Source organism: Grammomys surdaster, unplaced genomic scaffold (genome assembly GCF_004785775.1).
Source record: "Grammomys surdaster isolate TR1022 unplaced genomic scaffold, NIH_TR_1.0 125630, whole genome shotgun sequence".
NCBI classification, from domain to species: domain Eukaryota; kingdom Metazoa; phylum Chordata; class Mammalia; order Rodentia; family Muridae; genus Grammomys; species Grammomys surdaster.
In genome coordinates, this window is record NW_021620469.1 from 2,440,577 (window position 1) to 2,461,842 (window position 21,266).

Here is a 21,266-nt window from a genome sequence, read left to right on the forward strand (position 1 = left end):
ACAATGTGTCTTCTGCTTCTCCGACCTCTACCCCTCTTCTTTACCAGCCCCTCTTCTTTTGACTTACCGTGCCTTCCAAATGTTTTAGTAATAACCCTTGAACTTTGGATTCTAACAAGATCTCCACTGTCGTCTTCCATCTACTTCCCTCAGTTTGGTTTTTTTTCTCAGTTGATCAATACCTATCATTTGTCTATCCATCCCAACTTCAGTAACTGTAGTGCCAAGGAAGTGTTAGTGAACCCCAAAAGACCAGACAGGAGCTGATTTGATGCAATCACATCAGGGCCTTTATTGGAACAAGTTTGGGCTCAGCCCACCACCGACAGGCAGGATGATTTTGGTGGAGAGGAGCCTCAAACATCTATCTGGGCAAGGTTTTATAGAAAGCAGCAAGTGGAGTGGGGGTGGGGTAAGTGTTTCTAGCCCAGCAAGCATCTAAATGGAAAGCTACTGTGGACTTTTAGCATGATTGGCTGGTGCTGGGAGTCAAACTATAAACTTAATTTCTGCTTCCCTCTGCATTGGTGCTTGTTAGGCAGGGGGTGGGCTTGTTGGAGATTAACCTGGATACGCTGGATTTGTTGGGGAGATTAACCTGGAGATGTAGGTCTTGTGAGGGTTAGCCTAGAAACTAGAGCTAGGCTCAGGTTTTGTTAGGAGTAACTTGGAAACTGATGCTAGATACCAGCCTGTTAGTCTACCTGAGTTCAAACTTAGGTCAGGTCCTCTAAGACAGAGTTTAAACCCAAAAATGTGTCTCTCATAACAAGTGTCTTAGTACACACCACACGACCCTTGTTCCTTATCTGCCAATAGTTATTGGAGCTAAAGGACCGACCTCCTAACCAGCTCCTACATCACTTCATGACGACCCTAACTCAGTTGCCACTGTAGTTAAGATTTTATTCTTGGAGTGATGTTGGGAACTGTACCTATCCCACAAGCATGTGACCTGATAAAGTAGAGAGGGGCCACCTCTGCCATAGGACAACTCAATTATACTTAAACACTGCAAATAATTGAACTGAGAGAATACAGCAACAAAACAACAACAACAACAAAAAAGGCCAGCCAGTGGTGGTGCACACCTTTAATCCGAGCACTCACAGGGGAGAGGCAGGAGGATCTCTCAGTTCAAGACCAGCCTGGTCTATATAGGGAGCTCCGAGACAACCAGAGCTGCATTAAGGGGCCCTGTCTCGATAGATGGATAATAATAAATAATAAATAAATCAGCCAGCCAGAAAGATGGCTTGTGGGAACAGGCCCTTGTCACCAAGCCTAGCGATCCGAGTTCCTCCTGTGCAGAGGACTCACACTCAGTCTCCAGGGCCCACATGATGACTCGGAACTGTTCAGTTCCGGATGGAAGCCGAGAAAACTCCCTTCAGATCCAGAAGCTTAAAAACGAAAGCTTTATTTTCTGAGCACTCAGGGACACAGCCAGTTCAGCATCCGAACCAAGTCCCGGAAGGGAGGCTGTACAGCATCTTTATAGGATGGGAACACAAAGCAAGGGGGTAGCTGCGCTGTTGCATTGACCAATTAACGCTGGTGACTGGGCCTTTTCTGGGTCACCTAGTTTCAGGGTCCTTGAGTCAGATTTTGCAGTCAGTCAGGTCCCCTCCTGGACTCTGGCCTGGAATCTAGAATGACAAGGGAACAAAGGAGTAGGCGAGCTGCACGTAGACGATTACGTCAAGACAGGCGGCACACTGATGACCTGCGAGCCTTGGTTTAGGCTATGATGGGGTAACAGCATCTTCCCTCTTTACATCCTTTACTGGGTAACAGACAAGCACGAGACATATGAAGAAGCAGGACAGGAGCTGGGTTCCAGGGCCTGGGAACCTGAGCTCAGGTTTGATCCTGCCGGCAAGGTGGAACTCATTCCTGAGATGGCCGGACTCAGGAAACTCCCTCCTAACAACAGCCATCTGAAGCTCTAGTTCCGGGAGACCTGATGCCCTCTTCTGGTTCCTTGGGCACCAAGCACGCATATGGTACACACACATACATGCAGATAAAACTCATACACATAAGACAAAAATAAGAGATCTTCCTTAAAAATAAATATAGATGAATCTTTAAAAAATAAATCACCTAATGCCGTTTATATGTTTCCCCATTGAGTAAAGCTTTCACCTGTTCTAACCACTGTATTAGACATAGAAAATTTTTTCTAATAGAAAAAAATTATTCAAGCCAGGCAGTGGTGGGATATATACATCTTTAGTCCCAGCACTCAGGAGGCAGAGACAGGTGGATATCTGAGTTCAAGACAGCCTGGTCTATAAAGTAACTTCCAGGACAGCCAGGGCTACACAGAGAAACCCTGTCTCAAACAAACAAACAAACAAACATAATTCTTGCTGCCCCTAGACGCCCTGCAGGTGTGGCTGCTGTGTCACATGTATGTCAGTAGGTGGCAGAGAGGAGAGAGACTAGGTCTATGCTCACTGTTCTGACCTATGAACATCTGAGTGATTAGTAGTCTAAACTCCCCAAAAAACAACGAGCCTGAGATGACAGTCTACAGTCGTCTCACCAACCTGGGCATAACCAGTCTGGACATAGGCCCAGATAGGTTCCCATGGTGGGGAGCAAGCTGGAGACCAGACAAACCCCACCTGGGGCCATGAGCCAGAGACTAGAAGAACCCCGCTTGGGACTTTAAGCTCCAGGCAGGAATGAGCCAGAGACAGACAACTCCAGAATAGGGCCACATGGGGAGAGAAGTGAGCCTGAGACAACCACCAGTCCAGCTCCATGGGTCCCGAAAAGGGAGCTAGCCTGAGATGACTACCAATCTTGCACAGCACGGGCCTTGGGCAGGAAGACCATGCCAGAGATGACCCCTGCCCAGTGCCATAATTGGCTTTGAATTGCACAGGTGGGATGTAGCACTCCTGAGCCAACTCCTGAGATGACCCCAAACACTCAGAGACCCCAGAAGCCACTAGGAGGAACAAGCAAGTGATGGAGAAATGGAAGAGAACAAGAAACAGAAGAATGCGGTCACAACAAAGAGAAGCAGAACTGGAGACTCAAGGATTACGAGGAACAGCCTGATCATGGTAGTGTCACTGGCCTGTGCTGGCACTGGGGGCCACATCTGGATCCATGGCCCTGCAGCAGCAGGGGTCTGTTACTACCAAAGTCTAGGCAGACATCTCTGGTCTGGTCTGCCATTCAGAGATATGTGTATGTCTGAGGGCTATGCAGAAGTGGCCCTACCCCTTACCTGGGCATTGTGGGAAAGCTGGTCCTGGGAACATGAGAGCAGAAGAGCTGACAGTGCTCCTAACGTGCTGTGGTACTCAGGAGAGCACGTCCTGAACCTTGCCTGAACAGTACAGTAGGGCTGGCCCTGGACATGGGGATTGCGGGTGAGCAGGCCTTGAGGACCTGGGGGCAGCTGGTTCTAACCCATGCAGGCTGCAGTATTGGATAGGCCAGTCAGAGGAGGGCAGGAGAGCTCCCCCTGGTGGTTTGGGCTCGGGTGAGGGGACAGGCTAGCCAGCTCAGATACCTCTCAGGCCCAGATCCAGGGCTTTGAATTGTCCCACCCCTACATCTATTCCATTGATAAACTGCAGTGCTTAAAGGGGAGGGTCCTACAGATCCAAAGCTGCAGGATCACCATGACACAGGGCAACAACAGGATGTCCAAGAGAAGTCCCGGTGAGGATCCAATATTGATAGTGTAGCAGAAGCCAGAGTCCTCGTAACAGGCCAATGACTCACTGCAATGAACATTTGCAAGCAAAGAAATGTGGGCAAAAGGAAATACTGTTGGACACACTGCGACACACTACAACTTCCACAATGAGATTTTTTTTTTCCTTTTGTAGGATGGGAAGTTGCAAAGCTGGAGGGGGTACAAAGGGCAAGGAAAATGAGTGAGACTGAAGTGCATGATGGGAAATTCTCAAAGAACTAACAGAAAGGTTTTTTTTTTTAAGTATTCCTACCTAAAGCATTCTTTTCAAGTTACAAAATTAGCATAAAACCTTATTGGACAAACGTTTTAAATCTATTTAAAATTTGGCTTATTGTCTGGAAATTTCATTGTGTCTGTGATCTTCAGTCTTTTATAGTGGTGGTTTAAAAAAATGGTATAATTATTGTCTGAATTAACTAAAGTTTTTTTATATTCTTAGCTTAAGATAGTCCCATCACTTTTTCTAAATCTATGCTCTACCCCTTCAGGAAAATATTCATTATCTCCTTATAAAATAAGTACAGAATGTTCTACTAAAAACTAAGTTTAAGGACTGGAGAGGTGGCTCAGGGGTTTAGAGCACTGGCTGCTGTTTCAGAAGTCCTGAGTTCAATTCCCAGCAACCACATGGTGGCTCACCACCATCTGTAATGGAATCTGACTTCCTTTGTGTGTGTGTGTGAAGACAGTTCACTCAGATACAAATAAATAAATACTTTCTAAAAATTAAGTTAAAAAATTATATGACCCATGTTTATTAAAGAAAGATTTATACTCTTATAAGGGAAATTTTATACATAGTAACTGAAAATTCAAAATTGTTTATGGAGTCTTTTCATGGAAAGCTTCCAGAAGATAAAGAAAAGCAGGTGGTTTAATTAATTGGAAAAAGGTCTCATCCAAGACTCCTTCCAGCCTAGAGGGAAAGAACTGTACTTGTATATTTCTTGAATCTTCTTATATTCAGCTATTGTTTAAATTGGTCAAGATATTTAGAACTCTGCTGGGTGTATACCCAAATGATAAAAAATTCTAACCTTATCTTTAGTGAAGCTTCAAATGGGAATGGTATTATGTCCTTACAGTGATTAGGCTTCTTCTATAACTATTTGCTTACCTAGACCTGACTTAAACTATGTCTTCATGTTTAAAAAAATTCTAGTTTTAACCAAAACTCCTCCACCTAAAGCTCAGGGAACATGGAGGAAAAGAGAAGGGCAGAAAGACTGTAAGATCCAGAGCACCAACAGATCTGCTGTGAGACAGTATCTTGTACAAATGACAGGGAAGTGTCACCCACGATACTCCAACAACATGGCTGCCTAAACAATGCCTGACCAAGCACAGCACCAACAGAGATGACAGTAAGGAATGGAGAAATTCAATGGGGTGGGCGGAAGGAAGCAACTCTAGCCAAAGAACTAGAGGCAGCCTAGGAACAATGAGAACAAGGGGACCAGTCTTCCCCGAGGTTGAGACCCTCACTGGCTATCTAATTCCAAGTACTCAGCCCTAAAATCGTGTGTGTGTGTATGTGTGTGTGTGTGTATGTGTGTGTGTGTGTGTGTGTGGCGGTAAGCTGACTGAGAAGGTTGTGTTTATGTATGTAGGCATATATATGATATTTAACTGATGCATTTTTTTAAGGCCAAAAATTCAAAGGGGAGCAGGAGAGAGCAGGATGCTCCACAGGAAGGATTGGAGGAAGAAGGGAGAGGAAATGATGTAATTACATTTTAATTTTTAAAAATTCTAAAACTTGGGGCTAGAGAGATGGCTTATCAGTTATGACCACTGTATGCTCTTCCAGAGGTCCCGAGTTCAATTCCCAGCAACCACATGGTGGCTTCCGATCATCTGTAATGGGATCTGAAGCCCTCTTCTGATATGTCTGAAGACAGTGACAATGTACTCATATACATAAGTAAATAAATCTTTTTTTAAAAAAATTTAAAACTCTAATTTTAAGTAGAAAAAAAAAACCTTACTTTAAATTTTCCAAAAAAGTAACACTGGCATGATGGTACGTGCCTTTAATCCCAGCATTCTCAGAGAGAGGCAGGCAGAAGTTTGAGACCAGCCTGGTCTACATAGTGAATTACAAGACCCAGAGCTACATAGTGAGACCCTGTCAAAAAAAAAAAAAAAAAGCAAAACAAAATTTCAAAAGAATTCCATCTAGGGGGTACTTCTAATTCAAATTAAAATATATTTAAAGTTTTAAACAAAGACAGACTTTCCTAGTAATGGAAAATATTAATTGGGCCCAACCAATTATATCACTATGTTGCTATGATATTAAGCTAGAACTAAGTTAAATGTTCTAAGAAGTCCCACAATAATACCCAGACTTCTGAAAAACTTAAAGTAACTAACTCCATTTCCTCCAGAGACACTCAAAGCTTTGGGTTAACTCTTCTTAACCCAACTTTAAAATATCTTCTTCAAGGGCTAGAAAGGTGACTCAGTGGTTAAGAGCACTGTCTGCTCTTCCAGAGGTCCTGAGTTCAATTCCTAGCAACCATGTCATGGTTCACAACCATCTGTAATGGGATCTGATGCCTATGTGTCTAATGACAATGACTGAGTGTTCACATGTATAAAATAAATAAGCTTAAAAGAAAAGTATCTTTTTCCTTTATCTGCTACCTTGATTTAAGCCATATTATGTTCTTGATTATTTTAAGTATAATACTCCTATTACATGTGACATGCAAATGTTATTTCATATACAGAGGATACAAGATAAAAACCAGACCCAATCATGATGACTCAAGATTTGGCATGATCCGTGCATTCCTTCCTTAATGAAGTGCCAACTGGTTCTCTCTGCTGATGACTGGTTTCCGGCCTGTTCGGCCTCATCTGTCTGAGATCCTGGGAATAAGCTTTTCCTGGCAGTAGAGAACAAGAGATTCTCTTTGCCACACACAGGAACTGTGATGTTTGGCCAGCAGGGGAACTATAAAGTTCCCAGAATAAAAGCCACCTGTGTTCTGAGAACTTGGGTGATGGACGTCAGCAACTGCAGAGCGCATTGTGGGTCCACAGCCAAAACTCTCGTGGGCTGTCTCAGCTACTTAAAATAGTCAATCATTGTCCATCCATTGTGTGACGTAACAGCCCTGTGACAGGAACTCTGGTGCCAGACGAGTCCTGCAGTTTGCCTCAGATGACTGAAAAACCAATAAAATATCTGATACTTCTCTCCTGATGACGTCTCAACCAATCAGATAAGTGGCATTTTACCTGGATGCTCCGAGACACCCCCGCTCTGGGCCGCAGTTCTTCCAGGGCAGCTGTATCTCATACTAGATTATTCCTGAGGGCCTGTTTACTCTCTCCAGGGTGAAACCATTCTTTTATGTTCCAGGCTCACTTTAGCGGATAGTCCCTACGCCTTTGTCACTATCAAGAATGCACTAAACATTTTCCTTTTGGTTCTTCTATTCCCTCTGAATCATAACTGTTTCAACACTCCGTTGCTTATGACCTGGCGGATTATGCTAGTTCCCTCTTAAACATCACACACCTTTGCTGCTGCTTATGTGCCTCCAACTAGATGCAGAAGCTACATACATCCCGCATTTGGGAAAACATACAATCTTTCCAATGTTCTGCCAGTCAATGGTTATTGGCCTAAGAGACTTAGAACAGCATCAAACTTGTGGTCCAGTCACAAATCGGCTGCAAAGTGAGACTTTGTTCAACCCTAGCTGCTTGCTGTGCAAATATTTAACCTGGTACAAATCCCTTCCTGTATATGTAGTAAAGGGTCTGTAGGTGGAAAAGCAAACCCATCTGTCTGCCAGCCCTGCCAATCTGTCTTTTTAGAGGAAACATCATCAATTATTTGGGATTAACCACAGAGCATCTTTAGCAACCCCACTGGAAAACCATCTTTACTCTCTGACGCCTCCCCACAACCTCCTCTAACCTAGCTTATAATTACTGAATTATCAAAAATATCCTGAAAGGGGCTTAGAGAAGTGACTCATTGGTTATGGGCACTGATTGCTCTTGCAGAGGTACCTGGGTTCAAATCCCAGCACCCACATGGTAGCTCACAACTGTAACTCCAAGATTTGACACTCTCACACAGACATACATGCAGGCAAAAACAAAACAAAACAAAAGAAAAACACAATGCACGTAAAATAAAGGTAAATAAATTTTTAAAAGTTCCTTAAGGAGCAAAACCATTTAAATCGTGGTCTTGAGAACACCTTCTTTGGATGAAGCCTGCTCTTTGACTCTTCTCTGTGCCTCTATCCATTATTCCCGATAAACGGAAACAGTTCATCTCTTCCAGAATTCAACAAACCCAGTTCCAACACTCTTATAACATGTGGACAATATCCTTCTGACACATAAACCCAGTTACCAACCCCGAACTCAGAGGCTAACACCTGACTATGGGGGTACTGACCCAGTGACACCCCAGTTCATCAGGAGCAGACTGATGTTGATGTCCATCAAAGATGGAAGCATGGGCCCCCGTCTCACTTCTATTAAAGCCATCCCTCTGTGACTTTTCTTATAATGGGAAGGGCTGAGACTGTTTGGACACAGAGTCCATGGTCAACCCAACAGCTCCAACCACAACCCCCTGTTGTCTGTGTCCATCCCCTGACCCACACCCCTGGTACTGCTACAAAAAGCTGACACAGAATCCTCCCCACCTCTGCAGCCCAGAAACCAGATGTAGACTGACTGCATGAACATACTTAGGTCACATATTAACTAAGCCTGCTGCCTCATGATGTAGGAGCTCCTCCCTCCACTGAAAGCCTTTAAGGTATGTACCCTAACTTTGTCTAACTAAACTTAACCTCTTTCTTGCTTTGGATGCCCATTGTATTGTCTGCAATATTAATAACCCTCTTAATAAAGCTCCCGATGAAGGGCTATCTGTCTCCACATCTCTCTCAAAACTCTTTTCCTCTCTCTTCTCTGACATCCAACTAGAGTCAGTGTGGGGAGATGTCACCTCTCTGTAAGTCCTTTCTGGAGGTATCCTCACAGACCTGCCTTAAGGTGTCTCTTTCTTAGTTGATTCTAGATCCTATCAAGATGGAATCTAGGCCATGACATTAGCCACCAAAGAAATGCAAGCCAAGACAATACAGAGAGTCCATTCCAGTCAGATCAGAATGGTTATCACTAAGGAAATGGCAAGTGCTGTTGAGAATGGGGAGGGAGATGGGGAGGGTGTGGGGGGCACTTACACAGTGCACAGTGGGTGGAAACATAAACTAGCCCTCCCACAGTGGAAATCAGGGGGTGGAGTTTCCTTAAATTAAAGAGAGAACATTTCTGTGCAGATGGCAGCTAGACTGACCATAGCTGAGTGTTGAGCCTGAGGACTCAGTGTCAGTAAATCACAGAGATGGTACAGCCATGTCTGCTATAGCCAAGTTAAGGACAATCAGCCAAGAGGGGAATAAGGGAAATGCAGTGCGTGTGCACAGTGGAATTACACTTGGCTGCAAAGGATGAAATGATAGTATTTGCAGGATAGGGGATGTGGCTGGATTACTGTTTAAGTGAATTAAACCAGTCTCAGAAAAACAAACATCATGTTTTCTTTTTCTTTCTTTTTTTTTTCTTTTTCTTTTTTCAGTTTCTCAAGACAGATCCCTGTGTAGTGCTGACTGTCCTGAAACTGGATTTCGAGTTGAGGCTGGCCTCAAATTCAGATTTCCCTCTGCCTCTGCTTCCCAAGTGCTGGCATTAACGGGAGCCACCCACCCAGCTCTATTATACTCTCTTTCATTTAGAGCCTAGATTCTATACAGATACATAAAATCACATGTGCATACATAAAAATGAAATAGAGCAGAAGAGCCCAAGAGAAAATGGAGCAGCAGAATGTGGAGGGGGAGGAAAAATGGGAGGCAACAGATGGGTGAACGGGGTCAGAGTACAGTATATGGAATACTTGTGAGGAAATACCTTTGCAAAAGCCAGTACTGTGGACAATGATACACACCAATAAACAGTCTGTGACCCAATGGGTCAGGTGGTGCAGACCTGTAGCCTCAGCTACTGGCGAGGCCAAGGTAGGAGGACCATGAGTTCACAGCTGGCATGGGTAATTTAGTAAGGCACTGTCTCAAAATGAAGTCGGGGTGGGAGGTGGGCTCTAAAGGCAGGAAACCTGGGGCTACAACTCAGTGGTAGAACATCTATAAGAACCATGCCAAACAAAAAGGAAATGGTATGAGGCTTCTGGATAGCATCAGGGCTGTACTCAAGAGACATCTGCTCTCTCCCCTCACCAATAAGAATGTTGAAACAATAGACTTCACAAAATTGGAATCTCCCAGCAGCCCAGACTGGGGAGGAGGAGCAAGACCTGAGGGCAATTGGAAGAAGAGATCTTCTCCCAGGAAAGATTTGTCTGACAACCTTTCAGGAGAGGCTGGACTGAGACAAGAGTAGGTGGGCTGTACCAGCATTTCCCCCTAGGATGCTGCCTGGACCTTACCCTCCTGTAAAATGCAGAAGATGGACTGGTGAGGGCTTGCTAACTAGGGCTCTTTGTTCTTCTCCCTAGTGTGGCCTCACTGAATAAAGCTATTTTTCTGCCTTTCACTATTAATCTGGTTCGTCTAATTGGCTTACTGAAGGTGGGTGGGCCAGCTTGGCTTCTTAGAGCCCCCAGGCTCATTACAGCTCCTACTCCAGTAATAAGACCTGACACTCAGCAGACCAAGGAAAATCTCCCCACCAGCAATCACTGAGCTCTTAGATGGTGCTGAGAAGTACATATTTATTTTTATCTGTGTGGGTGCTTTGCCTGCATGTATATTTGTGTACCACTTGTAAGCCTGGTGCCTGTAGAGACCAAAAAAGGGTACCAGATCCGATAGATACAGACGGTCGTAAGCTGCCACATGGGTGCTGGAATTCAAGCCAGGGTCCTCTACCAGTGTCGTGGGGGTCTTTCTGAAGTAAACATTCGACACTCATGAAGGTAGAAGAAAGGTCATGGGTGGGCTGAAGACAGGACAGTTCCTGGAAGGCCTGGCTCACAGCTCCGTTTGCATTCTCTTGTTTTATAGCTGTAAAACTACAAGGTAAGGCCAGGCAAGGCAGTGAGACTTTATAGACGCTTACGTGGCAGTCAGCAGGTTGCTAAGGGCAACGACCCATGATTTCTGCTATTTCTCCAGGTCATTCTGTTCCAGGTAGCGGGTGAAGTCATCTTGGCAATAGACAGTGCAAACAGTGCTTTAAGTAAGTCACTAAATAAATCAATGAATCAGCATCTAATGATTGGTCTTTTCCACCTCATTCCACTTTAAGAACAGCCATTTGGCTAAGCCATCTCACCAACCTTATTGATTTTTGTGACAGGATCTTTGTAGCTCTGGCTACCCTAGAACTCACAGAAATCAGCCCGCCTCTGCCTCCCATACTGGGGAGTAGATATCAAGACACTTACTTCACTGGTTACCAGGTCTACTCTGACCCTCCCCATCCCCCATGGAGCATGACAAGGCAAGTGAGAGTTCTGAACAGCAACAACAACAACAACAACAACAAAAAACTATTGCACTAGTGTTTTCTTGCTTCCCACTTGACAAGTTGTGTGAAAGGGGGTGTGGGCTCTCGGGGGGTGGGGCTGTGTAACCATGTCTAACAAGGAACTTGGCATGAAGTGCATCTCACCTCAAACTTATGGTTGAGAGAAATGTCATTGGGTGTTTTGTTTTGTTTTGTTTTGTTTTGTTTTGTTTTGTTTTGTTTTCTACCAAAGGTACTGAGAATAACAAAGGCCCTTATTTCCTGAACTTCCCTTTCCCTTTTTGATGATTAACCAATCACTCAGATTGTGAAATCAAGGTCCCACCAATGAGATGAGAATGAGTCACACAGGGGCCATCTTGGCAGAGTGCAGTTACTTGCTGGCTGGGTTTGGGAATATGAAACACCCTTTTCTTTTGATTTGCTCCTGGGTTTCTTTGTGCAACACTGAGATTCCCCACTTCCATCATGGTTTCCCCTGGCCTCCTCTGAGGGCTAGGATTAGGGGTATGTGCCACCACACCTTACTAATTAATGATCATAACTAACTGTGTCTAGTCGAAAAGTAAAAACAGAAACCCTCTTTCAGTTCTAGACAGAGGGTAAATATACAATCATTCTGGAAAATGGTTTGGCATTGTATGGAGAAAGTAAAAAATAGATCTCTGGCTGCAGAGGGATTTCATGCCCAGCAAAGTGGAGCAGTGCTTGTGTGACAAACCCTTGTGTCTTCACAGCCACACTCTTTGTCAGAGCCCTGAAGTGAAGACAAGTGTATGTGCTCATTAGTGGTAAAAGAAATAAGTCAGTTTTGTTACATCTGTACAGGGAAATATTACACAGCAGTGAAAATTTAATGCTCAGAAAATGTACTGCACAACAAAAACACCTCTTGAAAGACATCCAGTGAAGAAAATCTAATTCAAAGTGCAAAAGTAATTGTATAAGTTTGCCAAAGCAATTCTGTCCTGTAATAATGCAAACACATGTTAGAGCTCAGGAAACACGTGGCCATGACTATTCCAAAGGTCAGGGGGTGCTTCTGGGGTAAATGAGAGATAGGGTTAGGAGGATGAAACCTGCAGGAACAGTTTTCAAAGTTCATACCTTAAAACTCAAGCATGTCAAGACAAGTTCAAAAAGTAAACTTCCCATGTCCCTTTCCAGAGTCAAATCTGTAGCCAAGCATGTTGGCTCATGTCATCCCTGCACTGGAGAGTGTCCTGGATAGCCCCAGCCTTGTAATTTTAATGCTAATTTCCATTTCCTTGGAAGGGCTGCAAAGGAGGAATAAATCAGTACACAAGTGAATTCTAATGAAACTTCTGCCCACCTTAATTTGTGAAATAAAGGCTAGAGCCAGTGATTGGGCAATAGAAGGGCAGGCAGAGAAATAAAGGTTTGTGGGAAGAGAAAGAAGGATGACTGGGGAGGAAGATGATGGAGGAGGACGACAAAGAAGGAAGATGACAAAGAAGCAGGAGGTGGAAGGACAAGCACTTGGCTTGGAAAACCCACAAGTTATAAGGGTCTCATAGCTGGGGAATACACTGTAGTGGTGAATATGCCCAATCTAGGCATGCAGCTTATATTCATAATTATTGAGTTGTGCTTTCTTTGATCGGTCATATTTGGGTTGGAGATTTACCGCAACAGGAGAGACTAAGGCAAGCAAATCATCTCAAGTTCAAGACCAGCATGACTTTGTCTCAATTAAAAGATAAAACCACTTGCCACTGTTTCAAGGACTTTCAGAGAAATATAAAAGGTTTTTTGTTTGGTTGGTCGGTTGTTTTTTAAACAAGGTCTTACTATGTGTCCCTGGCTGGCCTGCAGCTCATGATGTAGACCAGGTTGGTCTTGAACTCACAGTGATCCACCTGACTTGGATTAAAGTCATGTCCAGCCACACTCAGCAAGGCTTCTTTTCATATATAATGCACTTCAGTAGTTTGCAATCTTTCTCATGGTTATTGATTGACTGGATTCATCCTTTGATGTTTTCTTACCAGTGTGCAGTATGTTCTCCTTACTCTCAGCCCCCTTATATTTCTCCCACCTTTTTTCTTCCCACCACACTTCCCTGTCCCACATTTATGATCGTTTGTTTGTTTGCTTTGTCACCCACTGGTTTTAACAAGGACCCTCTGTGTGGCCACAGGCTTGGAAACTGTCCACTGTAGCCTGCCAGGTCTACTGTTTGGTTCACTACTGTTTGGTTCACAATAACCTTCCCTCTGCTAGAATCCTTCAGTTACTGATAAGTCATCAGGGATGGCATCCTAGCAGCCCCTAGATGACCCGTGACTGGCTGTCAACAAGCCCCAGCTTGTACAGATACAGCACAGGCCACCATAGCTGCTGTGAGATCCTGTTCACAATGGCTATGTCATGTCCTAAAGACACCATTTTATATCTCTTCTCCCTATATCCCTGGCTCTTAAATTCCTTATATTCTCTCTTCTGCAATATTCCCTGAGCCTTAGACAGGGTAGTACCCACTTGGGGCGAAGCACTCAGTCATCATGGAACTGCAATGGGCCTCTGCATTCACCACTCTCCACAGGGGAAAGAAAAAAAAAGAAAAAGAAACAAGTCTAATAAAACTGGCATTGTCTATATGTATAAACATGAATCTTTAGACTGCAGTTTAGTGTTGTGTGTCAGTTTAAATAAAAGTACTAATGAGCTCCCAGAAGTGGTTTGAATATACTTAGCCCATAAAAAGTGGCACTATTAGGAGGTGTGGCCTTGCTGGAGTGGGTGTGGCCATGTTGGAGGAAGTTCATCACAGTGGGGGTGGCTTTGAGGTCCTATGCTCAAGATCTGCCCAGTACAAAAGAGAGTCTCCTTCTGACTACCTCTGGATCCAAATATAGAACTCTCATCTCTTTTTCCTGAACCATGTCTGCCTGCAGGCTGCCATACTTCCTGCCATGATGATAATGGACTGAACCTCTGAAACTGTAAGCTAGGCCCAATTAAATGTTGTCCTTTATAAGAGTTGCCTTAGTCATGGTGTCTCTTCACAGTAATAAAACCCTAACTCAGATAATCCCCAAAGGTCTATAGCCTCATTTTGTTTAGGCTTTTTTTTTTTTTTTTTTTTTTTTTTGTTTAGGCTTTTTTAGTTGTTTCTTTTTTTCTTTTTTAATTAGGATTATGTCTCAGCGCCAGGGATATCTCCTTATGTTACTAGTCAGAGAGACTCCAGAGGCTCCCCAAAATACTACAGATTATTGCCAATACTCTTCGGTTGTCATTAGGAACTAGATGGTAAGACCTTATTGTTGCCTGAGCATGGTGACACACACCTTTAAGCCCAGTGCTTGAGAGGCAGAAGCAGGCAGATTTCTGTGAGTTTGAAGTTGGTCTGGTTTACTGAGTAAGTTCCATGCCAGCTGGTTCCATGCCTCCTAGTAAGACCCCCATCTTTAATTTAAAACACCCATACTGCAGAAGACACTTCCACATCTTTGCTGCAAGATATAAAGACATGGAGCTGGAACTGAACTGGAAGTTTCCTCCATACTTGCTGGCTTTCACAGCATCCAACGACTATCTAGGCTGCTGGGGTAGAAGGGTCTTAGCCAGCAGTGAGTCTTATAAACGACAATGCCAATCTGCCGAGCAAGATGTTCCCACTGGAAAGAGAAGAGCATGCTTGTTACAGGAGTAACCAACCACTCTCAGTTGCGTTTGAAAGCAGCTCCACTGGAGGGACTAGATGAACACCCAGTACTGCAAAGTCAATCAAAACCCCAGGGCTTTGTTTTGAAGTTATAAATAGCCAGTCTGAAAAAGGTTTCCTGAAAGAGAACTAACTAGGAAGCAGACCTAACAGGAGGCCCCCAACTCTCCCTTTGGGCCTGAGCCCTGGCAAAAGTCTGAGTCACAAAGAGTTTCAGCACTCCTGGGTTCAGGCTCATGCTAAGGGGAAGCTTAGGAAGCTGTAGGTAAACAGGACTTGGAAAATTCAAGGGAAACCAGGACAGATGTCTGAGGAGAGAGATGGTGGAAAGGATTGGATTGTGTGAGAATCCAGAAAAGTCAGGAAATAGTAAGGACACCTGTGTGTCTGGAGGGCAGAGACAGGGCTTGTGACTTTAAAATCAGGATGTGAAGCTGTCTGAAGCATGTCCATCACATGGCCCCAGGAGGTCTCTCGAGAGGGAAGAGGTATGCCCCCACAGATGTGTGCACACACAGAGGCACGGTGAGGATCTGGCCTTGGAGTCTCAGGCACAAAGATTTGGAGTCTCAGTCTCCATGCGTTGGGAAACTAGGAGCAGTTTGTCTACAAGATCTTCATCCAAATCTAACTGTGCCAGCTCCACATCAGCGCAGTAGCTCCTGTGTCTCTCACAGGAGGGTCCCCTGTGCTTGTATCTACCCCATCTAAGACTAGCTTCCTGCTGAGACAGGAAGAGAGTGGTAGGGAACAGGATTAAGCCAGAGCCCCTGGGAACTGGCCACCAGAAGAGAAGTTAACTCCAGCAGTGCCAGACCAAGAGACTGAAGGATCTTGCAGGAGACCACAATGTGAATGATTCTTGTCAGTTCCAAACCTACTCTGGCCACTCCATCACCCAGGGACTCCTGGTTACTAAGCAACCCCTGCCTTACCTACTACGTCTGCTCTTGTTCCTTAGCAACCCTTGCATAACCCAATTCCCTTGAGTTCAGAGTTGATATCTATAAATTATAAGTAGATGGGTGCTGCTCTGGCAATGGAGAGAAATTTTATATTAAATTCGGGTCTGTAACTCATGAAGGCAGCCAAACTCTCCAAGCTGGCAGGCTAGGCCTTGCCTTCCAAAATATGCTTCTTTTGACATTTTATTTCCAAACTGGTCTTTATAGGTACTAGACCTACCATGTTCTCTGCGGCCCCCACCCCCTCAGTTTTCCTCCCTCCCTCCTCTGCACTTTTCCTTCCTCCTTCCTACAAAATACATTTAAAAGTCTTATATTTTCAGGGGCTGAGGGGGTTTCAGATGTTGCTTGATCTACCTTTTCTAAACATAGAGCTCTAAATATTCTTATACCCCTCTGGAGGATTCTTCTCCCCAAGCCACAAACACAGATTAACCCCACACAGCGAGGGTAAGGGAACGGAGGATCCAGTAGAGTACTCTTCTCCAAGAAAAAGAGGATTCGCACTTTATGTGTTAGAGCACCCCCCGCTGGAATACCTGAGTTATAACATGTTTGCCTGGTGGTATTACAGAGAAGCTAGCCCACTGAATAGAAAAGCAGCTCTGGCCTGTTGCAAGCAAACAGCCTGCAGAGATGAGGTGAGCCTTGTCTGTGTTTGGTTCTCCTTACAAGCCGTGTGCCTTTCCTCCAGAGAGAGAAAGAGCCAGATGGTCCTTAGTCACTGGCCCTCAGAGTCACACTTTATTCCAAAGCAGTCTGGAAGAGCAGAGCAGACAGCAGATCCATACACCTTCCATTGGTCTCTAAGCCCATCCAAGTCGACTAATTCAGATGCATAGATTTGAGAGTGCAGAAGCCAAATAGACATACTTCCAAACCAGCCCCAAATCAGAGGCGAATGACCTTCAATGCTAGGTCCAAAGAAAAAAGAGAAGGCAAAGAAAAAGAAAAGAAAGACTAGGGGAGAAAGCCAGTCCTTATAGTGCAGGCCTATAATCTTAGCTACTCAGGAGCCTGAGGCAAGAAGAGTGTAAATTCAAGGCCAACCTGAGCAACTTATTGAGACCATGTCACAAAATAAAAATAAAAAAAGAGGTTGGGGTTATAGATTAGTGGTGGGACACTTGCCTAGCATGTGTGAGGCCCTGGGCTCAATATTTAGTCCTGAAGAGATGAGGAAGAAGTAAAGAGGGGAAAGTAGGCCAGAAATAAGGAAGGAAGGCAAGAAGGAAGAAAAAGAAAAAATATTCAAGGAGAAAACGAGAAGTACACAATACTTAAAACACTGAAAATCAGTAAAGAGCCTAAGGATGCTGTTGGGCTCCTGCATTCCCCTCTCAGCCCATCTGCTCTTCAGAAAGCTGAGGTGACTTGGGTGATCCTGAGGGCTTACATGACCAACCAACAGAAACAGACAGCTGCAGACAAATCCAGAGAGAAAGCAGTGGGACACAAAAGTGGAAAGGCATGAAGACTCACTTCCAAGAGTCATTTGTCCCGGTGTTGCCATGTGGCCCTGGCCCAGGCCACCTCATTCCAACCTTGGGTTGTGCAAATGTTGGTTCGGCCTCACAGGCTGTCATAGGGCTGATTCTCTGGGACTACTGATTATATCTGAATAAAGTCCAATAGTGGTGGGATTTATAGTCCCATCATGCAGGAATGTAGGGAGGGCAGGTCTGTCAACAAGTAGATGGAGCTCCCTCACCTCCATCCCAAGGACTCTCCCCACTGATAAGTTATCATACCAGAAACAGACCCAGAACTCAGGCAGGCTCCAGGCCCCAAACAGGGGAAGCCAAGATGGGCAAGAAGACAACTACAGACTCAGCTGGCTGGAGAGGCAGAGCTGGCTACAAGGCTGCAGTCATTTCTACCAGCACCAGAAAGAGGCCACAGGCCGCAGCTGCAAAGCCACTGAATTGGCTCCTCTTCCCCAGGTCAGACCTCTGGAACTAACTAAATCAATAGCTGCAGTTCCTGGTGTCCATGAATCACTTGAGCTGTCCTAGGGAGAACAAATGTCAAGCTTGGAACTATGCTGAGTACCAAAAACACCCAAATGAGGAAGGCAGAGCCTGGGTGAGCCTCCCTCACTAAGCTTCAAAATCAGTACAATTAGATTTGCCATCTAATGGAGGACTCTAATAAATGACACGCAATGGGACACGCCATGGTGAGGTCAATGGAGAAGGCACTGTGCCTTGAAGTGTAATCAGAAGGACCGCCTAGTGATGAGGACAGCGATTTGGGGATCGATGGCTTTCAAGATATGAGACCCCAGGACTGTAAATCAAGTGAAAAAGGAAAGAAGTCAGAGCCAGAACACCAGCTTCTTAGATGGCCCCATGACTGCCGCTGCCCAGCAGCTCACCCTGCTTGTTCTCCACTGACTTCAGACCAACTGGCAAAAGAATGGTCTTCCCCTCCCTGCCTGCCCCCTCTCCATATTGGCTCACTCCTAGCTAACATGTTGAGAGTCACCCACAACAAGGTCCAGGAAGCAAAGAACTGAGTTTTGCAGCCATCTACCCAGTGAGCCAGCTCGGCAGCTAATCTCCCAGCCCCGGTCTAGTGAAGACAACTACAGCGCAGATGGTAGCTTGAACACAACCTCATGAGAGCACTGAGCCAGAACCATCAGGTCAGAGCCAATGTGTTCTCTAGCTTGAGGGTTGCAGGCTCTTTTGTTGTGGAGCAATGGACAACTAAAACAGGAGCCTTGAGAATAATCAAGCCATTGAAGAGATAAGAGAAAAACCCTACAATATAAAGTGCTTTGAATAAAGCAGCCATAATTAAAACATTGTTGCACTGATGCGTGAACAACTGAAATCATAAAAGCAAAATTTCAGAAATAGACCCAAACACCTTTGGAGGTAAACTCAGGCTACATAGTAAGATCAATCCTCCCTCCTCCATCACTTAGTAGGTCTATATATCCACTAAGCCATCTTCCCAGCCTCCATTCTATATTTCACATAGCAATCATCACCTTTTACACTGCTGCTGATGGTTTTCTAGTAAACAGTGGTGAAGCTTAATAACTGATCTGAAAAAAAAAACACAGCTTATAAACTGTGTACTCTATTCAGAAGAAAAGTTTTATTTAAAAAAAAATTGAGGTAGGCCAGCTGGTCTTGAACTCACAATCGTCCTGTCTCAACCTCCAGAGTGCTAGGATTATAGGCATAGCCCTCATGCCTAGCATGTTGCTGTGCCGAGTCCACACGCAGCCTCTCTGGGGCCATGGACCTGACTGGGGCAGTGAGGCAATAAATAAAAGAGAGACATACAAACTTACAGAAAGACTGGGCTTGAGTGGACTGGGATCTCAGAAAATTCAGCACTTTAAGTCAGGCATAATGTATGCCTGCACTCCTAGCTACTTGGGAGGCTGAGTTCAACATCTGCCTGGTCTACGTAGTGAGTTCAAGGCCAGCCTGGGAAAACTAGAGAGACTTAGTGTCCCAATGAAACTTAAAGGAGGAGGGTGGGGGTAGCTGAGCTTTTGCCTAAGCACGCAGTTCTGTGTTCGACCCTAGTACTAGAGGAAAAAAACCACACTTTCTCTTGTGCAATTTTTTAAATTTCTTTTTCATTATCTGAGAACTTCATAGTGTCTTGATCAAATCCACTCTCATTCCCTCCCCTCCACCATTTTTCCTTCCCAACTTTTACATGCTCTTTAAAACAAACAAACAAACAAAAAAAAACCTCACTGAGTCTACCTAGGGCTTCCTATACATGTGTGTATATATGAGCATCTACTGGAGCACGGGCAGCCCCTCAAGGGCCACACGCCCAAAGAAACTGACTCTCCTTCCTCAAAAGTCATCAGCTGCCAATAACTCCTCAGATAAAGGTGGGACGTCATGAGCCCCTCCTCTCTCCATGCTGGGATTTGGGCTGACTTGATCCTCACCAAACAGGTCTTGGGCACAAGTCTCGGTTGCTATAATTGGTGCATGCAAACACAATGCATGCCCAGCAAATGCTGTTTCACCATGAATATCCACTCCCTCTGGCTCTTAGAAGATCTTTCCACCCTCTGCTGTGGGATGAGCCTTGGGGTAATTCAGACATCCCATTTAGACTAGGCATGCACAGTCTTGTATTCTCTGAAAAATAAACCCTTAGAAGCTTTATTATTTCACCCAAGATTGTTTTAAAATGTGATATTTTACTCTAACCTGTAAAAGCATTTCATTATCATTATTAATTCTTGACTGTAAGGACCTACAAGTGGCTTAAGAAAGGTGTTCAGCTGTTGCTTCTAGTCCACAGCTGAATCACCTATGTCTGAGCAAACTGAGAAAAGATGAAACTGGCATTTCAGAGTTCTCTGACTAGAAGAATGGAGGATATCCTCCAAAGAAACTGCAAAGCTAAATAAATAAAAAGCAAAAGTATGAGCTCTACTTGCCTCAATTATGTGACTATTAGCTGCACATGCTATCGTGCCTTACACAGCAGAGCATATTGAGTAGGTCTGGGCAAGCGACAGCATCGTATTGAAACAGTCATTGAGATTTTAGAGAAAACTGAATCGGCTATCACAAATGTAGATATGATATACTCTTTGAGAGCTAAAAAAAATCGTCAGCTTTTCAAGCTAAGAGTGAAATAGCTACTGGAATATCTCCCTGGATAAGTTATCTCTCTGCCTCAGCTGGAAAAGCCCACAGAGACTCAAAGATGACAAAGCTTGGACTCCCTCATCCCTGATGGTGCTGAATGCAGTCAGTGAATGAAATTTGGAGCAGTGTAATGCCACTTCACAATGATGCAGTTGTCAAATTAAGGGCACAGCTGCAAGCATGAACCCTACATTGCTCTCTCTTCTCTTCTGCTTCTTGTATAGGGACTGCGTGTTTTCAAGTAGCCTCTCAATATCAGCATGGACTACTCATAACGTCTTCTCTCATCTGAATACTTTTTATTTAAGTATTTTGATATCTTCAAAATATTAATATCTTTTTATATCTTTTCCACCTCTCCATCCATATATATATATTAGAGAGAGAGAGAGAGTCCATTTACTATTGCTCATATATATATGTGTGTGCTTACAGCTGACTTCTTGGGATTAGATAACCTATTAGGGTGCTCATCCCTGAACCGATTCTCTCTGTGTAGTCGATCCTTGCCTGTAGCTCTTCACTAGGGGTGAAGCCTTGTGAGACATCCCCTTCCACATCTTGATGGCACCTTGTCATCATGCAGGTCTTGTTTAGGTTGCTTGGTAACAGACACAAGTGGTGGTGAAGTTGTGTGGATACGTGTTTTGGGATCTCTCTCTCTCTCTCTCTCTCTCTCTCTCTCTCTCTCTCTCTCTCTCTCTCTC

At 44.4% G+C, this 21,266-nt stretch overlaps 1 long non-coding RNA gene and 1 other non-coding gene across 3 annotated transcripts; one reads left to right on the forward strand and one right to left on the reverse strand.

The window, feature by feature from the left end:
• Window positions 1–1,395: 1,395 nt before the first annotated feature.
• Window positions 1,396–6,739, reverse strand: LOC114638824. 2 transcript variants are annotated; one of them, XR_003713923.1, is made up of 2 exons: window positions 6,486–6,739; window positions 1,396–1,649 (listed from the first exon to the last, which is right to left on the reverse strand). It is a non-coding gene; the product is annotated as an uncharacterized LOC114638824 (long non-coding RNA). The 2 variants fall into 2 exon arrangements; XR_003713922.1 differs by lacking the exon at window positions 6,486–6,739 and adding an exon at window positions 3,248–3,408.
• Window positions 2,375–2,505, forward strand: LOC114638855. Its single transcript, XR_003713927.1, has one exon. It is a non-coding gene; the product is annotated as a small nucleolar RNA SNORA17 (small nucleolar RNA).
• Window positions 6,740–21,266: the final 14,527 nt, after the last annotated feature.